General features: G+C 53.1%; 1 pseudogene; it reads left to right on the top strand.

Moving 5' to 3' along the window:
• The first annotated feature begins 17,000 nt into the window (after positions 1-17,000).
• Positions 17,001-17,092, top strand: LOC138380023 (small nucleolar RNA U13; annotated as a pseudogene).
• The last annotated feature ends 982 nt before the right edge of the window (positions 17,093-18,074 follow it).

Below are 18,074 nucleotides of genomic sequence, written 5' to 3'. Positions count from 1 at the left end.
AGGCCGAGGGAGAGGGACACGCATGCACGGGACGGCGGCCGGTCGCCGGACACCCCCCTCTCCCGCCCGCGTGTGCCGTCTCCTTCCTGTCCCCGCGGGGTGGGTCGGGTCTCCAAAGCGGCCACAGCGTGCTGGTCGACCTGCCCGGGCAGCCCCGCAAGCCGCCTGGCTGGCTGAGCCTGGAAGCGCGGCGACAACGTCCTCCCGCCACACAGCCCTGCAGGCCCAAGCTCTGCCTCCCAGATGTCCCAGCCGGCGTCCCGGCACGAACCAGATGGCCCCGCGAAGGCTGCTTGCTTCCCGGAACTCAGCCTCGCTCGCATCGGGGACTGTCCCCTGCTTTGCCTGCTGCACCGAAGATTCAGAGGACAAGAGACTTGTAGAAAAGCGGCCGCCAGGTGGAGCCCGACCACAACCGGCGCCAGCCACCAGAGGTCTGCTGCAAAACACGGGGCAACCCTCTGGAGCCCATCATTTCAGAGTCCAGAAGGTCCCCCGGGGGCATCAAACACAGTCCCCCTACTCCCCACGGAAGCCATCGAAAAATGACGGGTCAGTCTAGGGCCACGCCACCCTGAACGCGCCCAATCTCGTCTGATCTTGGAAGCTAAGCAGGCCCCGGCCTGGCTAGCACTGGGATCAAAGAAAGGATGGGTCGGCCCGACCACCGACATCGTCCACCAAACCCGTCTCTGCACAGACCACAACATAGCCGAGAGACAGACAGGCAGAAACAGAAAGAGAGAAAGGGAGAGAAAGGAAAAGAACAGAAAGAAAAGAGACGGAGAAACAGAGAGAGAAAGTCAGAAAGAAGAAAACAGTAAATAAGAAAAGACAGGAAGAGGGCACGGGGAAGAAAGAAAAAGGAAGGGAGGAAGGAGATAGGAAACACAGAAAGACAGAAGGAAAGAAGAAATAAGGAAAGAAAAGACAGGCAGAAAGAAAGAGAATGAGAAAAAGGAAGGAAGGATGGAAGCAGAAAGAAAGAAGAAAGAAAGAAAGACAGACAGAGACAGAAGGAGGGAAAGAAAGAAAAGAAAAAGAAAGGAAATTAAGAGAGAAAAAGAAAGAGCACGGAAAGATGGAAAGAGAAAAAGATAGAGAGAAGGAAGGAGAGAGACAGTATAGAAAGAGACAGAAAGGAAGAAGGAAGGAGAGAGAAAGGAGAGAATGAGAAAGAAAGAAGGTAGGAAAGTAGAAAGGGGGAAGAAAGATGGAAAAAACAGAGATAGAAACACAGGATAACAGGAGAAAGGAAGAGAGGAAAGAAATACGGAAGGAAGGAAGGCAGGCAGGCAGGAAGGAAGACAGGAAGACTGAAAGAAGGAAAGAACAAAGAAGTAAAGAAAAGGCAGAAGGAGGAAGAGAAAGAAAGAAAGGGGGGGGGGGAGAGATGATAGGATGAGAAAACCTTTCTGTCGTGGAATCATAAAACCCCTTCCTATCTTAGGATCATGAAACCCAGGGTGGAACTATGATACACTTCACATTCTCAGAGCACGCCGGCTGGTGAAACAAAGAAAGAAGTCAGGGACAGAGAGAACACATTCACGGGGCCTGGCCGGGGGGCCAGGGTGGGGCGGCCCGAGGCTGTCGCCAGAGCCATCTCTGTGGCAGGACGTCGCAACACGCCTACCGGATTTTCCCATAACGCTCGCCCGCCGCCAGGTGACCCCCGTCATCCACCGATCCAAGTGTCAGCCTGGAAAGGACGGGCTCCCTCGTGGGGGAGGGAGCGTGGGGGCGGGAGTGGGTACACACTGGGTCGCAGGCCTCCTCCCGGCCCCTCTCGGACCACGTCTCTCAGCCCTCGGGCACACTCCCCACCACTAGTCGACCAGAGAGCCCCCGGGGGCGGGGGGCCGGAGGGGGGCGTCCACGGCAGGGAGAGAGGACAGGGACCCATCGGCCCGTGCTAGATGCCACGGGTGGAGGCAGGACCTGCTGAAGACACACGAACAGTACGGAGAGGTTCAGAGCGGGGCCTAGGCGCAGCCACTCACGATGATCTCACAGTTGGACTATCTGTCACGGTGGACCGAAGCGCATGAAGTGGGCGCTCCCGGAAACGGCGTGTGTGTGTGTGTGTGTGTGTGTGTGCGCGCGCGTGTGCCTGTGTGTGGGAGGGAGAGAGAGAGAGAGAGAGAGAGAGATGGGAGAAGACGGTCGGTACATTCACTCACTCCTGTACCCGGGCCAGTCGTTTCTCCCGAAGGACAGAAATCCATAAAACACCCACGTCTAAAGAGTGTTTACACAGAGCTAACCCTAGGTCGAATCAGTCTGGAGTCGAGTGCGGGGAATCCTATGGTCCCAAACTGGGACTCCAGTCCCGGCCCCATAGCAAAAGGGGGTCATTTCTCAGAAAACGCACGCACACAGAATCGGGTAACGTTTATACAATTTTATACCGTGGTAGTGACTTCCTTCCCCGCCCCCGTGTTCTTAGGATCGGTCTCACTACATAGTACTTTTTTTTTTTTTTTCTGAGCTTTATTTTATTTTATTTTATTTTACTGTCATTTCGTTAGAGATGATGGGGAGGGGTGGCGGGGGAGCAGGGCATAGTTCACTCACTGGAAGCCTCAAACTCCTGGGCTCCAGCGATCCTCCTTCCTCAGCCTCCCAAATCGCTGGGGCTACAGGCGTGTGCCACCATGCCCGGCTAATTTTTTTCTATTTTTGGTAGAGACGGGGGTCTTGCTTTTGCCGAGGCAGGTCTCGAACTCCTGACCTCAAGCGGTCGGTCCTCCTCCCCGCCTTGGCCTAGGATTACAGGCGTGAGTCACCAAGCCTGGCCTGGATCGGTTTTTAATAGGTAAGGTCTACGAGACATCCCAGTCCAAACATCGATTCGGTGGGTCTCTACAGGACTCCGGGCGGAGATCCGATCTGGGGTTTACAACGTGGAGAATTAAGGCCTGGCTAGCAAAGAGCCCAGTGACTGAAGAGGGACGATGCTCGTCAGTCGTACAGAGCCTGAAAAGATGCAACACGGGGAAACGTTTCCAGGTTCCTCTCAGAAGAGGATGTCAGATGAGATGCCGAAACGAAAAGAATGGGTTCAAGCCAAAAGGAAAAATAGATAAATAAGTCAATAAATAAAACTACGGGAGACAGCCAGGAGACACTGTTTCCTCAGAAATGGCTAGGAAGCCTCCCAGGATAACCTGGATAGCAGCATATGTTCCTCCTCCTCCTCCGGCTCCCTCTCTTGTGTTCGTGTTTGTTTTCTGTAAACGCCAAGATGGGGCAGGGGTGGGGGACACCACGCCGGGTGGGCGAGCAGATCACCCTTCCCACCACAGGAGGGAGCACACACACACACACACACACCCACCCACCCACCCCAGGTCATCACTCTGTAGTTCCGCGTGAGTGAGGTGAGGCCCGGAACGGTGCTAGTAGCTTTCCAAGTGGTCAAAAAGAATGCACAATAACTGGACCGAGGCCTGTCTGGACGCTGTAAAGGCCCACTTGAAAACTTATGCTTGCTCGCTAGGTGACCGATGTCCGCTTGACCTATGTCTGTAATTGGAAATACGTACCTTGCGGAGATAAAACAAAGCAATTAACTTGTAACTAAGTGTTTAAACTTTCCAGCTGCCTGTCGTAAAATTGATTGTGCTTGCTTAACGCCTGAAAGAATGTTCCTTAATTGGAGCTATCTGTTTCTGTAAACCTGCTCGCTTAAAGACTGTAACCGAAACGAAACGGGGGCCCGAGGCTGGTCCCGGACCACACAGCTGCGGAGTAGGTGGTATAGTGTTGTTTCAACCGCCGTGCCTAAAGTCACGGAGCTCTAGCTTAGGATAGTCTGAAACCTTCCTGCTTTTTTCGGCTCGGGGCCATTCTCTGTACCTGTACCCTAACAGGGCAGGGGGTGGTCGCTGGCCAGCTAATGTGGACTCATGACTTGGCTCAATTCGGTCTCTAGGTTGTCCTGTCTCGCACTCCGTACTATAACAGATGCCACACCGGTTCAACCCAGCTCTGAAGGAAAGAAATGCCGAGCGTTCCACTAGCCGGAGGAAGGCAAAACGCACCTCTGCCTTCCTCTGAGGGCACGTCTGAGTGAACGGGTCGTTCTCCCTGCCCGTCACCCCAAGCCCCTCATCCCGGACCCCACCACACCCGGCCTTGACCTCCTCGGCCCTGCCCACCAGGCCCCATCATGGCCTCTGGAGCCTGGGCTCTCTCTCTCTCCAGGCACTGGCACTGCCCCCCGCCCCCACCCCGGGACCTGAGATCCAGGGCCTCTGTCTCCCAGGCCTCCCAGCTGTCTTGACTTGCGGACTCAGTGCCTGCTCTGCCAGAGAGACCTCTTGCTGCGGGGTGGCTCTCAGTGGCTGCATCTCAGCGGTCTAACGTGTCCCCCACCATCCACGTGGCCGCCGGCGTCAGGCTTCGGTGCCGTAGTGCCACCCTGCCTCCCTTCCGGGGGAATCCCACGCTGCCTCAGGCCCATTATGACCTGGAAGAGGCTGCACCTGTGGGGTCTGCCCATTTCCACTACCCCCCCCCACACACGTCACCCCCCGGTCCCCCCATAGGGGTTAGGAAGAAGGCAACACTTTCTGGTACAAGGGTTGAACTGAAGGGGCGAGTGAGTGGCCACCTGGCAGGGGCATCGCAACAGATGGCTGAAGAAGTCAGCCGCCGAGTGCAGAAATGTCACGGAACTTGGGGTGCCACTGCCTTGCTGAGATAGGGCCAGGGCAGGCTTTAAAAGGCTAAAATTCTGCCTGCCTTTGGTACGTTAATACAGAACCCATGGTCCTTTCTAATTTTTGATTCCCGGAGAGGCAGGAAGTATTCCAAATGGCCACGCCATGGCTTTTCTAAATTGCCCACAAGGCCTTCTCCGACCCAGCGGGTCAGGGGTTTGCTTTGGTGTTACATCGTGGTAAAAGAGACATCCCACAGCAGTGACCATGTCCATCGACTCCGTCGGCGCTCTCAGGCTCGTAGTCCCACTTTTCAGACAAGCCTGGATGGCCACTCCGTGTCACTCTTTGCCAAATGCCAGCCACTCTCCTCCCCGCCCCGCATCCCCCATTTGGCCACCACAACTCTTCATCCCCAGGCGCCCTCCGGTAAAGTGTGCTCCTGTCTGTACACCTACTCCGTTGGGGGCGGGGGGGGGGGGGCGGGAGGTGGCACAAGAGGTGGCTGGTGGCCGGAGCAGGCCCGCCACCTTGAGTGTGTGGAACAGCGCTGAGGATTTCCTAAGGGAAGAAAGAGGGTGGGGAGAGCGAGAGAGCATCTCCTCCTCGTGAACCTCACAGATGATTGAGGACAAACAGGCCTGCACGGGGAGGGGGGGGGCAGGGAGGGTGCCGAGTCTGCACCAGAGAAAATGGCTTTGTGGGGGGGTGGGAGGGGAAGAGGGCAGAAAGATTTTCTGTCTTTTTAAAACTTCCCCCAGGCTTTTGGGAACTTGCAGCCCGGCCTGCATCCCTGAGGCACGTTAACTCTTTGGTTATAACTCCAGGTGGCCCCCAGGGTGGGCGGCCCACAGAGTTCAAGGGATTTCTTCTCAGCAGAGACGGGACCTTTAGAACAGCTAACTGCAGTAATTGCCTGAAGCTGAGAACCAACCCTCCCTCCTTTAAAAACCTCTGTATTTCTGCCTAGGCCTATGTTCACGAAATTTGGGGGTTTGAGACTGAGAAGCTCTACCCTATTTATTTCCTCCTTTGTCAGCAAAGTAGACTCTCTGTTTTCTTACTCCTCATACCGCTTGTCCTCGTTATTCGGCCTCGTGGACAAGCAGCTGAGCTTTCGGTCACAAGTCCACACCCCAGGGTGGAGGGGTCCAATCCACCCCTGTCCAGACCTGGGCCCTTCCTGCCTCCCTCTCGAGACGATCTGTTTGGCAGCCCAGCCGCCTTGGACTGGGCCACAAGGAGGACACAAAGTAAAGACCCAGCCCCCCCGCCCCCCCCCCCCACACACACACACACGGCAGTGGCGGTGGGTGGCAGTTCTCCAAGGGTTTGGGGCTTTTCCTGAGGCAGGAGACGGAGGGGACTGATTTCTTTAGAGCTCCGTCCCCTCCCCCATGCGCTGTGCCGCCTGGAAGCGGCAGCTCGCGGGGCGGGGTCGGGGCTGAAAGCGGCTCCGCCCGAGAGAAGCCCGAGGCGGCTACGTGCAAGCGCGCATGCGCAGTCAGCTCGCGGGGCGGGGTCGCGGCTGAAAGCGGCTCCGCCCGAGAGAAGCCCGAGGCGGCTACGTGCGAGCGCGCATGCGCAGTCAGCGCAGTGAGTGGAGGAGGGGTGGAAAACGGCGGAAGGGCTCCGCCGGGGGCCCGGCCATCTGTGCGGCCAGGCTAGGGGTTTGCCTCTTGGGCCGGGAGCTCGTACCCCGCCCCCAGCCCGCAGGCAATCCCGAGGGGCAGAAGCACGACTTGCTGGGCACCTCCTCGGGCGAAGCGGTCGCGGTGGCTGGGTTACGTGGGGCCCAGACGAGTCTCTGGTTCTGGGAGCGGCACCTCCCCCACGCGCCTCTCCTCTTGGGCCTTCACCCCTCCCCCCCCCCCCCCCCCCGCTCCGGCCCCAGGGGATGGGAGGAGTGGGGGGCAGGGAGACGACCTCAGGGAGGAGCCAGACCAACTGAATGAAAGCTTTTCATGAACTCGTGTGTCTTTGCCAGGGAAACACCATTTCTGGAGTCTATGAACTAAAATAAAATCTTAAGCCGCCCCCCGCCCGCCACCGCCAGCTGACCCGTCCCGTGGTTGGCCCAGGGAACCCTAGAAAAACCCTTAAACCTGAGCTGCTGCCCCGCAAGGACAGGGGAAGTCAGACACCCCTCCCTGATGGAGTCAGATTTTATAACAATGAGATACTGAATGTCCGACGGGCCTAAGGCCAGGCAAGACAAAGCTTAACGCATATCTAGCAGGCCAACCGTTTACTGAACTACAGGGCACTTGAGTTTTGGGTAAACTGTCCAGTGGCTTGTCTGTGATTAGCAGACCTCCTTACCTTAACTGAAAACATGATGCAAAGCCTTTAGGCAGAGGTTCATTTATGTCATCAATTGCAAATCAAAGAATCTTTAAACCCAGCTGTAAACCTGTAAACACCGCACCCTCCCTCCCCCGCCCCCCCCCAACTGCCAGATGTCCTGCCTTTTCAGCCCAGACCAATGTACCCCTTCCATGTTTTGATTTGTGATTTTACATGTAATTCCTGTCTCCCTAAAATGTATGAAGCCAAACTGTAACCCACCCCACCACAATGGGTCCGCTTGCTCAAGGCTTCTTGGGCGTAGCTCTCTGGGCCATGATCACGGCCGTTGGGCTCAGAATAAAACTCTTTAAATTATTTTGCAGTGATTTGGGGTTCTTTTCCATGGACGAGTCAATCGTGTTCACATTATTTTAGCCTTGGGAGCTTTTTCTTTTCTATTATGTCTGATCCTGATCGCTAGCCAGGTATTCATTCATATTTTTGGTTGGTGGTGGTGCTCAAGCTCGTCTTTGTACATCCCAGATTGGCGTAAGCCACCGTGAATATGTTTTACACCTTCCAAGAGCTAGCGCTTATTGCCGTATCATAACCAGGGCTCGCAGCAATTTTTCTTTTTTTTTTTTTAAAGCTGCTTCCACTTTCCACCTAGGTATACATACGAGTATCCCCTTTAAATGAATGCTTGCATCGAGGAACCAGGAAGTGGTTTTTGTTGTTGTTGCTGTTGTTGTTTTCCCCCAGTCATTTATCTGCTCCTCAACCCTCATTATTTATCACACACACACACACACACACACACCCCCACCCCATCTCTGTAGAAAAGCTCACGGAGATTGTTCATCCACCGCGTGCTTTCTGTTGACAGTATCTGAGACGATAAGGAGCACCATGCATTCTGTTCTAAGAGAAAAATTGCATATATCAGTATGATTATATTTTACTTCTTGTGTGAATTTAGTGGATCTCATAAAAGCTGATCTTGATTTTCACAGCAGAGAAAAGTGGGCTTCTGTTTTGGTTTTGTTTTTGTTTTTCTGGAGGGGTGGTGTCTTCACATAAGTGATCATCTTTACAAGTATGCTATATGCGAGAAATTTCAGAAAGCTGCAAAGAGTGACTTGTTGACAATGCTTGCATTGAATGATGTATCTGAATCTGTGAATCGAAGGGGTCAGCATCTGACCAGAAAGCACTGTTAGAAGAAGAGGGGTTTCGGGTCTTTTCCTAAATTGTATCTGCCTAAGGCGGAAAATATTTCTGTTTCCCTATGACATGGTATTTTCCTCACAAGCAGTGTTAATGGCTCCATATGTCTCTAGACTGGCTGCAGAGCAGAGACTCCATGGTCTCCACTACTTGACTCTGTCTGTCCAAGAATGGCCTCCACAGCTCTCCTCTGTGAGATATCCACTCTCAGAGGTGGCACGGTATGGTGGGTAGGGGGATATGCTGGATTTTGAAAACTCAGAGTTTGAACTCCAGTGCTTTATTTCTTAGCAACATGAACTTTGTCAGATCACATCACCCTGCTGAAGCCCAGTCACCTAAAGGGTAGAAAATGCAATGGATAGATTGACGCTTCTCTTCTCTTCTCCTCTCTTCTTTCTCTCTTTCTTTCTTTCCTTGTGTCTTCCTGTCTCTGTCTCTCTCTCTCTCTCTCTCTCTCTCTCTCTTTCTTTTTGTCTTTTTCTTTTTTTTCTTTTGACGGGCCCTCACTCTGTTTCCCAGACTAAAGTGCAGTAGCATCATCATAGATCACTGCAACTTCAAACTCTTGGCCTCAAGCGATCCTTTCCCCCTAGGCTTCCCAAAGTGCTAGGATGCAGTTTTATTTTTATCTGTGACACCATGGGAGGAAATATCTTTTAGGGTCATAGGGTCAGAAATTTAGATCTCTTCTTTGAACTCATGGTAGCGGCTAACTGGGATTTTCAGTGTGTAAACGTAAGCCACTTGTAATTTCACCAGTACTCCCGTTACTTGTCATCTATTCAGGAGGTGAACTCTTCTTCCCCTACCATCTACTGTTCAAACGCGTTGGCCACAAGGATAATTTGAATATCAGATTCAGAGCACAAATAATTAAGGTCCTGTAGCGTTAATAAGTAAAAGGGGCCACACACAAACCTGTGGAAGTCTGTGTCCCTTCCAGTTTTTTTGTTTGTTTGTTTGTTTTTGGGCCCCCCCCCCCCCCGAGACTGAGTCTCACTCTGTTGCCCGGGCTAGAGTGAGTGCCGTGGCGTCAGCCTAGCTCACAGCAACCTCAAACTCCTGGGCTCAGTCGATCCTCCTGCCTCAGGCTCCCCAGGAGCTGGGACCACAGGCATGTGCCACCATGCCCGGCTAATTTTTTTCTATATATTTTTAGTTGTCTGGACAATTTCTTTCTATATTTTTAGTAGAGACGGGGGCGGGGGGTCTCACTCTCGCTCGGGCTGGTCTCGAACTCCTGACTTTGAGCGATCCTCCCGCCTCGGCCTCCCAGAGTGCTAAGTTTACAGGCCTGAGCCAACGCATCCGGCCTGTGTCCATTCTTTAATGTTGTGTGTTGCTCAGTTATGAAAAGGCAAGGGAACATAAAATCCGAGTTTTAGGGATGACTTATAGGCTCAGTATTCTTTTTTTTTTTTTTTTTTTTTTGCCTCCTCTAAGCCTATGTGAATATCAAGGAGGGTAAAAAATTCAGTGTTCTCAGTTCAGTGCCCAACCAACCTCTGTTTCCAGAGTAAAAATTGAGCATCCTATTACACCTTTATTTCCCTTTGGTATGCTAAGGCCCAACTCGGCAGAGAGGTCACTGTTTATTCTCTTGGCTAAGATCACATGTGCCATAGTCTGTCTGCTTTGTCTCCTTTAGGGGTAATCATCCAATCTTACCCGGGCCCCTCACATCCTCGTGACAATAGGCCTCCTTGGTTTACTGAAATAGAAAAGACCGGCTCATCAGCAATGTTTGATCGGTTGCTTCAGAAACAAATGTTGTTCTGCTTTCTTTACTATGTTTTTTTTTTTTTTTTTCCTTCTTTCTTCCGTCAGACCCAATCCGATATAGGTGGGAGAGAAGGTAACCGGAGCCTCTTGAAAAACCGAAGTGAACCAAAGCGAGCTCACAGATTCAGATAGAAATCAGGAGGAAGAAAAATTGAGAGATAACATGGATTTTCTGTCTAGCGGGTGTTCTCACACTTCAATTTTACCAGAAGCGTTAGGTAGGATGACGATGACGATAATTGTGACAAACACTATTCTCATTGGACAGATAAGGAGGCAGGCTCAGAGTGACGAGTAACCTGGGCCTAAATAGATCGCTAAGAAGCATCATAGTGTGTTCCTTGGTTACGCTGTTTTGTGAAGCTCAAAAAGTTTGGGGTGCGCGTGCGCGTGCGTCCATGTGCGTACGCAATCATAGGTGTTCTAGTAAAACGGATATGAGGTAGGATTTCCCATACCTTCAATGATTTCATGTCCTGCAGGAACATAATGTTCCGGGATCAGGTTTTTATTCTGCCTTCTGTGCCACATGCTCAACATGCCTGTGACTTTACAGCCGAGACTTGCTCAGGGGGAGCCCATTCTCATCTTCTGGGAGGTTCTGCTAATCTTTAAAAGACAAGGACATAGGAAGATGATCCTATAACAACGACTGTGACCACGATTAAAGGCTTACTGTTTACCACGCGTGCTTCTGTGGGCTTTGCCTGCATTTGCTTTTTCACTCTGCACAATATCCCTGTGGGGTAGGCACCATGATTTCTGCATTTGCAGATGAAGAGGCTGAGGCTCAAGAGGATGTATGACTCGCCAAGTTACCAAACACGGAGTGTCGTCCAGGTAGCCAGTCCAGGCCCCCCGGCTCTGCAGCCACTCTGCAATGCTGATTCTGAGCCTGACCGTTTCATCACTGGTGGCTCCCTGAGAACCTTGACTCGGCCCCCTTCCTCAGTTCACTTGGGAAACATATTCATGTGTGTGTATTTCTCTCCTTCCCTCTCCCACCCCCCCCCCCCGTTTTAGTTTTTATTATTTTGAAAAGTGCATAGAACGATAAAAACTTTAAAAGTAGGAAAAAGCTTACGGAACACATAAGGACACAGAGAAAGAAAATATCTGTGTACAACAGTGCAACGCATTTGTGTTTTAAGTCGTGGTGTTGCAAAAGAGTCCAAAAGTTTAAAAGAAAGAAAGAAAAACAAACAAACAAACAAACAAAAAAAAAAAAGCCAAACCACCATGGAAAAGTTTATGAAGTGAAAACACTTACAGTAAGCTAAGGTTAATGTATTATTGAAGAAAGAAATTTCTAAAGGTAAATGTCGTGTGGCCTAAGTGTCCAGGGTTTATGAAAACCTACAGTAAGTAATGTCCTAGGCCTTCACATTCACTCACCACTCACCGCCAACTCACAGACTCACCCAGAGCAACCTCCCGCCCGCCCTGCAAGCTCCATTCACCGTAAGTGCCCTGGCCAGGTGTCCCACTGCACAGAAACCTATTAGACTGCATTTCTTCCCATTACTATCAGTAGTTGTACATTTCTTAGGACTGTAGGCCTACGATACACCTCCAGGCATAGTTAGGGGTTGGGAAGAGGAGGGAAGAGGCCATTCTTCATTTATTTTTTTTTTTTTTTTTGTTGAGACAGAGTCTCACTTTGTTGCCCAGGCTAGAGTGAGTGCCGTGGCGTAGCTCACAGCAACCTCAAACTCCTGGGCTTAAGCGATCCTACTGCCTCAGCCTCCCGAGTAGCTGGGACTACAGGCATGCGCCACTATGCCCGGCTAATTTTTCTATATAGATTTTTAGGTGTCCATATAATGTCTTTCTATTTTTAGTAGAGACGGGGTCTCGCTCAGGCTGGTCTCGAACTCCTGACCTTGAGCAATCCACCCGCCTCGGCCTCCCAGAGTGCTAGGATTACAGGCGTGAGCCACCGCGCCCGGCCCATTCTTCATTTATTAATTGGGTAGCATGGGGGCAGGGGAGGCAGTTTCCTCCTTCTCCCCCTCTTGTTTTTCTTTATTCCTCTCCCAGTTCCCCCTTCCATCGTCTCGATGGATTTGGATGAGACGTAGACATTTTCTACGTCAGGCCTTAATCATACCGAGGGAGCAGGAGAAAAGTAAGCCGCCTACCATGACACGATGGAATGGAAGTTTGTCAGCCATTGACTGCTGTGGCATTCCGACATTTAGTGTCTTCAGGACATTCTATATTTCTGCTATCCCACTAGAATATATCTCCTCGATCACTACTGTGTGGCCACATCCCAGCTGTTTCGTGAGCCACCCTCAATGTTCGTGACGATGTAGTGTGGGGACTCCCTCCGTCTGGTGCCTTAAACTCGCACATTTGGGGTTTTGTATCAGGATAGCAAAGCGATCACCTTTAAATAACCTGGCTGGCCATGGTGGCTCATGCCCGTGATCCCGGCAACTTGGGAGGCAGAGACGGGAGCGTGACTTGAGCCCAGCAGCTGGAGACCAGCCTGGGTAACACGATGAGACCTCATCTCTACCAACAAAAAAAAAAAAAAGAAAAATTATGGCGGGTGTGGCAGCATTTGCCTATAGTCCCAGCTACTCAGAAGGCTGAGGCAGAGAGGATCACTTAAGCCCTGGATTTGGAGCTTGCTGTGAGCTACAATCAGGCCAAGGCGGCCTGGGAGAGGACAGAGTGAAAGAAATCCTGTCTCAAAAAAAAAAAAGAAAAGAAAAGAAAAGAAAAGAAAGAAAACAAGACCGATAACACAACACAACTTAGAAGACTTGGTGTTACCGAAAGCTCGGCCACTTGCCCACGAGGCCGAATAACGAGGACAAGCTGTTTGAGGAGGAAGGAAAGAGAGAGTCTATTTTGCCGGTAAAGGAGAAAATAGGGTAGACCTTCCCATCTCAAGCCTCCGAATTTCCCGGAACATAGGGCTAGGCAGAAATACAGAGCTTTTAATGAGGGGGGGAGGGGTTCTCAGCTTTAGCGTTGATTGTGGTTAATTATTTCAATCGTCCAGGCTCTGCCAAAAACAAAGCCTGTGAACTCTGCCGGCCGCCCACCTGGGGGGGGGGGCGGGGCAGGGGACCACTTGGGAGTTTTAAGAAAAGATTTAACCTGCCTTGGGGACATAGGCCAGACTACAAGCTCCCAAAAGTGGTGGTGGTGGTGGTGGTGGTGGTGGGGAGCGTAAAACGACAGAACGTCTTTCTGTCCTTTATTGGTTTCTCCTTTTTCCCCCCTAGGTGCCAAAAGACCTGAGACTGATGCCGAAAAGAAATAGGTACAGGCGCCCACGTGCACACACAAAGATATACGATCGAATACATCGTGTTGACAGTCGGGGAAACTGGAAGATGATGGGGAAGTATCACGAGCAACTTTGTATTTCTTCCAGGACAGGAAAATGGACACGAAGAGAAAAATTCATCGTTCTCGGCGTAGGATAAAAAGCCACATCTTGTTACTTAATATAATTCATTCTGTGATTTAAGTTTTTATACGATATGATATTCGATAAGCCTAAAACACAAGATAAAAGAGAAACAAACAAAAGGGAAAAAATAAAAATAAAAAAGACGACGGGCAGAGGCCTACGGTCCCGGGAGGAGGCAGAGAGCGGGAGGAGGGGCGCCTCCCGCAGACAACAGGGCGGGTGGGCGGAGACCCGCTAGAGGCTAGGGCTGCCCCGGGCGGGCCCAGAGCTGCGGGCCCGGGAAGAAGAGGGTGGGACCGTCCGGACCGTGCTCTCCTCCCCGCCCTCCACACCTCCCGGGAGTCAGCTCTTAAACTCCCAACGTCACCTGACTTTCCGGATCCCGAGGTCTGATCAAAGTGGCCGCTAGGTGACACCCAGCAACCGCTGCCGGTGTCATCCTGAAAAGAACGGACCCTATGACTGACGGGGGTGGGGCGCACAGTGGGTGGCCCGGCCAGCTCCCCTTCCTCCTCGGAGCGGATCGGATCATCTGGAACTTTATCCAGAGAGGAGAGAGTGCCCCTGGGTGTGTGCTAGAAGCCGGAGGGTTGGGGCAGGGACCTACCCAAGAGAGAAGTAGAGTACAGGGAGTTTCAGAGTTGACCCACTCACCATCTCGCCCTGGTCAATACAAGAGTGGCAATATCTGTCACCGTGGAATGAACACTTGGTACCGAAGACCTTTGTCTATGCTGGCCCCCCTATGCCTAGGGGGGGGCATGTGGCCAGAATCTGACATCCTAAACGTCTTCGTAGAAAGAATTTGGGGGTGGGGGTGGGGGAGAGAGACAGAAAAAGAAAAGAGAGGGGGAAAGAAATGGCTGCCACAAAACTATCAGAACAGAGAAGCGACCGATAGGGCCTATCTGGTTAAGTTCTTTCCCTACCCAGAGAACGACTTGACGTAGCTGACGTCACTGCAGTCAGGCCACGTTCCGGTGGACACAGAGAGTCAGGGATAGAATTTCACGCTCGGCACTGTCTCTCGGGACAGCGGGAAGGTGGAGGGTGGCTGAGGGTTCTATGCTCCTTTATCACACACCGTCAGGTAGGTCAGGTAAAATTGAGGACAGATTTCCAGTGTTTCGAGAAAGGAAGAGCACTCGTGCAGGCCATCTATCTGTACGTGGGAGAGTGTCCCCGAAAAGTGGCTTTCAGTGCCGGGATGTGCCTAGGCCAAGAAGGTACACGATCCTGAGTGAGAATGGTCCGTCCCATCGAGTCAGTCGGTAGGAGGCCACCGGGTCGAGACGGAACTGCCCCCCCACCCGCCCCCGCCCCCGCCCCCGCCCCCCAGAGCAGACAGACTCAGAATGGAGTCACTCGGTGCCAGTGCCCTGCCCGGGTGCCCCATCATTCAACCGAACTGGGAAACAGGTGGGCTTTCCGACCCTCGGGAGGGAGCTTCACCGGCGGGCGGACAGATCAGAAGGGGCCCGGCTCCCTTGAGCGGGCAGGCTGGGGACGGTCGGTGGGGTCTCTTGACAGGAGGCACCACGGAACCCTTGAGGCAATGTCGGGGGCACCTATGTTGCGGTCCAAAGCTAGCGTCTGAGAAGTCGTCCCGAAAGCATGATGGCGTCAACAAGTCCCCTCCGTTCAAGAAACGAGATTCATTTCTAGAGGAGGGCCACCCCCGCGGGAGGACCGTAGGCTTCCTGTGGACATTCTCTTCAAAAGGCAATTCACTCAGCGGAGTGAAAATCGGAAAAATCGCTGTCCTCTGACGCAGCTGCAGAGAAAAGATGGCACCAAAATCAATGAAACACACACACACACACACACACACACACACAAACACACCTCCTCCCATCTGAACGAGCACTCCGGACGGTCACATAGGGAGAGCGACGGGCTCTCTTCCCCCCCCCTGTGGTTTTCTACCTTTTGTTGCGGTTTTTTCCCTCAGTGGATAGAGGAGGAGACACAGGGGGCTCAGCCGGCATGCGAGTGGGTTTATCATCCTCTGTGAGTATCAACACGCGACACCACCTAAGTGAAGGAACACACCGGTGTTTCATGTGATGTGGCTCAATGCCTGGCAGATACGAGCCTTTGCAGGCCTCCTCGTGATCGACAGGACGTCGCCTTGGACACGGACACATCTTGTCCCTCCCTCCCGAGGCGATAGGCGGTTCCGTACCTCCTCGGGGCCAGGGCACAGTCTGCCTAGGCACCTACAACACGTGTGGCAACAGCCTCGATGGCTCTGCCATGAGAACGAACTCCCGTGGCACGGGGGTGGGGTGGGGGGGGGTCGGGTGCTGAAGAATTCAGCTGAGTGAAGGAATGCCACGGGATTCAGAGTGCCATCGGTGGGCTGAGAGGCGAGCAGGGCGGGCTTTGAAAGGGTAACATTCTCCCTGCCTTCCGTCTGGCTGTGAATACAGAACGTACACGCCAGGCGGGGTGGCTCACGCCTGTAATCCTAGCACTCTGGGAGGTAGAGGCGGGTGGATCGCTCAAGGTCGGGAGTTCGAGACCAGCCTGAGCAAGAGCGAGACCCCCATCTCTACTAAAAATAGAAAGAAACTATATATCTAAAAATATATACAGAAACAGTATCTAAAAATATATACAGAAAAATATTAGCCGGGCACGGTGGCGCATGCCTGTAGTCCCAGGTACTCGGGAGGCTGGGGCAGTAGGATCGCTTGAGCCCAGGAGTTTGAGGTTGCTGTGAGCTAGGCTGACGCCACGGCACTCTAGTCTGGGCAACAGAGTGAGACTTTGTTTCAAAAAAAAAAAAATATATATATATATATATATATATATATAAAAATATATATACACACACACACACACACACACACACACGTATATCCAATTAGCTGGGCATGCTGGCACATGCCTGTAATCCCAGCTACTCGGGAGGCTGAGGCAGTCTGATCGCTTGAGCCCAGGAGTTTGAGATTGCTGTGAGCTAGGCTGACGCCATGGCACTCTAGCCAGGGCAACAGAACGAGAGACTCTGTCAGAAAGAAAAGAAGAGCGAGAGCGAGAGAGCGAGAGAAAGAAAGAAAGGAAGGGAGAGAAAGGAAAGAGAAGGAAGGGGGGGGGAGAGAGAGAGAGAGAGAGAGAGAGGAGAAAACTATTAAAAAATTCGGGACCAGATCCATCGGTCGGTACTCAGAAGCGTGACGATCGGGTGTTCCCGAGCACGTGTGAGATGTGTCTTCTCCCTGACGCCGCGTTTCCTCCACACACACATCACCCATCTGCCGTGGAAAAAAAGCAACAAAAAGAGAGAAAGAGATTAAGAAGGGAAAATGGAAACAGGGCAAAAGAGGAAGAAAGAAAGAAATTTCGAAAAAAAGAGACCAAAGTCACAGCGAGAAGGAAGAATACTGAGCCCAGAGCGACACCTAGTGACCACACCGTCACAAGCACCCTAGGGCCCCAATTCGCCAGAGACATCTGGTGGACCCCAGGGCAACATGTGGTCGACCCGGGGCCATGGCGTCTGCAGCCGATTCCCAGGCGGGCACACGAGCCCGGGGAAACTCATTCTCAGCGCGGGGAGGAGGGGAGGGGAAATAATAGCAAAGTCACACCAGATCCCTTTCTAGTTCATAAACGTGTTGATTGCGTGTTCACGCGCACGTGTGAGAAGGGCCTCCTGGTGTGTCGGCACGTCACCCGCGTGACGTGAAACCATGAATCCGGGGGGGGGGGAGCGGAAAGGCGGGCAGGAAAAGGCAAAGAGAGAATAGATAAAATGAAAGGACCAAAAAGAAAGTCACACAGCAGGGTAGGGGAGTGAGAGCAAGTCGAGAGACTGCAGACAGAAACTCCGAGAGGAGAGGAATGCTCCGGAGCGCCCCCTCGCCCCGCGCGAGAAGAATACCGATCGCAGGGTGACCCCTAGGGGCAGCGAGGCCAGAGAGACCAAATCCGTCCCGAAGCCTCCCTGTCAGGACGACAACCACAGACCAGACATCTGGTCAACCACCCAAGGACCAGACATCTGGTCAACCAGCGAACCCATGCGGAGGCCGCATGCAGCAGCGACATCTGCACGACCACTCAGGGTGCTCCCTGCCGGGAGGGTGTGTCTCTATGTGTGTGTGTCCGGGGGGGGGGGGGAGATTGCGATGAAAGTCACGCCAGGTCCCGGGATAGCTCGTGAGCGTGATAATTGCGTGTGTGTGGAGAAAAAAGGGGGCGGGGCGATAGGGAGTAAAGAAAGGAGGAGCGGGCGAGCGGAGGGGTGGGGAAGGAGAGGGAGTCGAGAAGCCCGCAACCGCAGCGCCCCCTGGCGGTGATCCCCCTCCATAGCATCGATGGGGCCAGCCCCGCAGAGACTAAGTGCGACGGGACATCTGGTCAACCCCAAGGACCATGGGATCCCGGCACGAAACCGGCGGAGGAGGAGGAGGAGGAGGAGGAGGAGGAGGAGGAGGAGGAGGAGGAGGAGGAGGAGGAGGGCTAGGGGGCGGCGGGGGCGGGCTAGGCGGCGGAGGCGGGCTAGGCGGCGGCGGGCTAGGCGGCGTAGGAGGCGAGCTAGGCGGCGTCGGCGGCGGGCTAGGCGGCGGCGGAGGCGGGCTAGGCGTCGGCGGGCTAGGCGGCGGCGGAGGCGGGCTAGGCGTCGGCGGGCTAGGCGGCGGCGGCGGCGGGCTAGGCGGCGGCGG

The sequence above is a fragment of the Eulemur rufifrons genome, unplaced genomic scaffold (assembly GCF_041146395.1).
Source record: "Eulemur rufifrons isolate Redbay unplaced genomic scaffold, OSU_ERuf_1 scaffold_255, whole genome shotgun sequence".
In the NCBI taxonomy this organism is placed as follows: Eukaryota; Metazoa; Chordata; class Mammalia; order Primates; family Lemuridae; genus Eulemur; species Eulemur rufifrons.
Note: the sequence above shows the minus strand (reverse complement) of the source record. Positions and strands in the feature narration are given on the sequence as shown.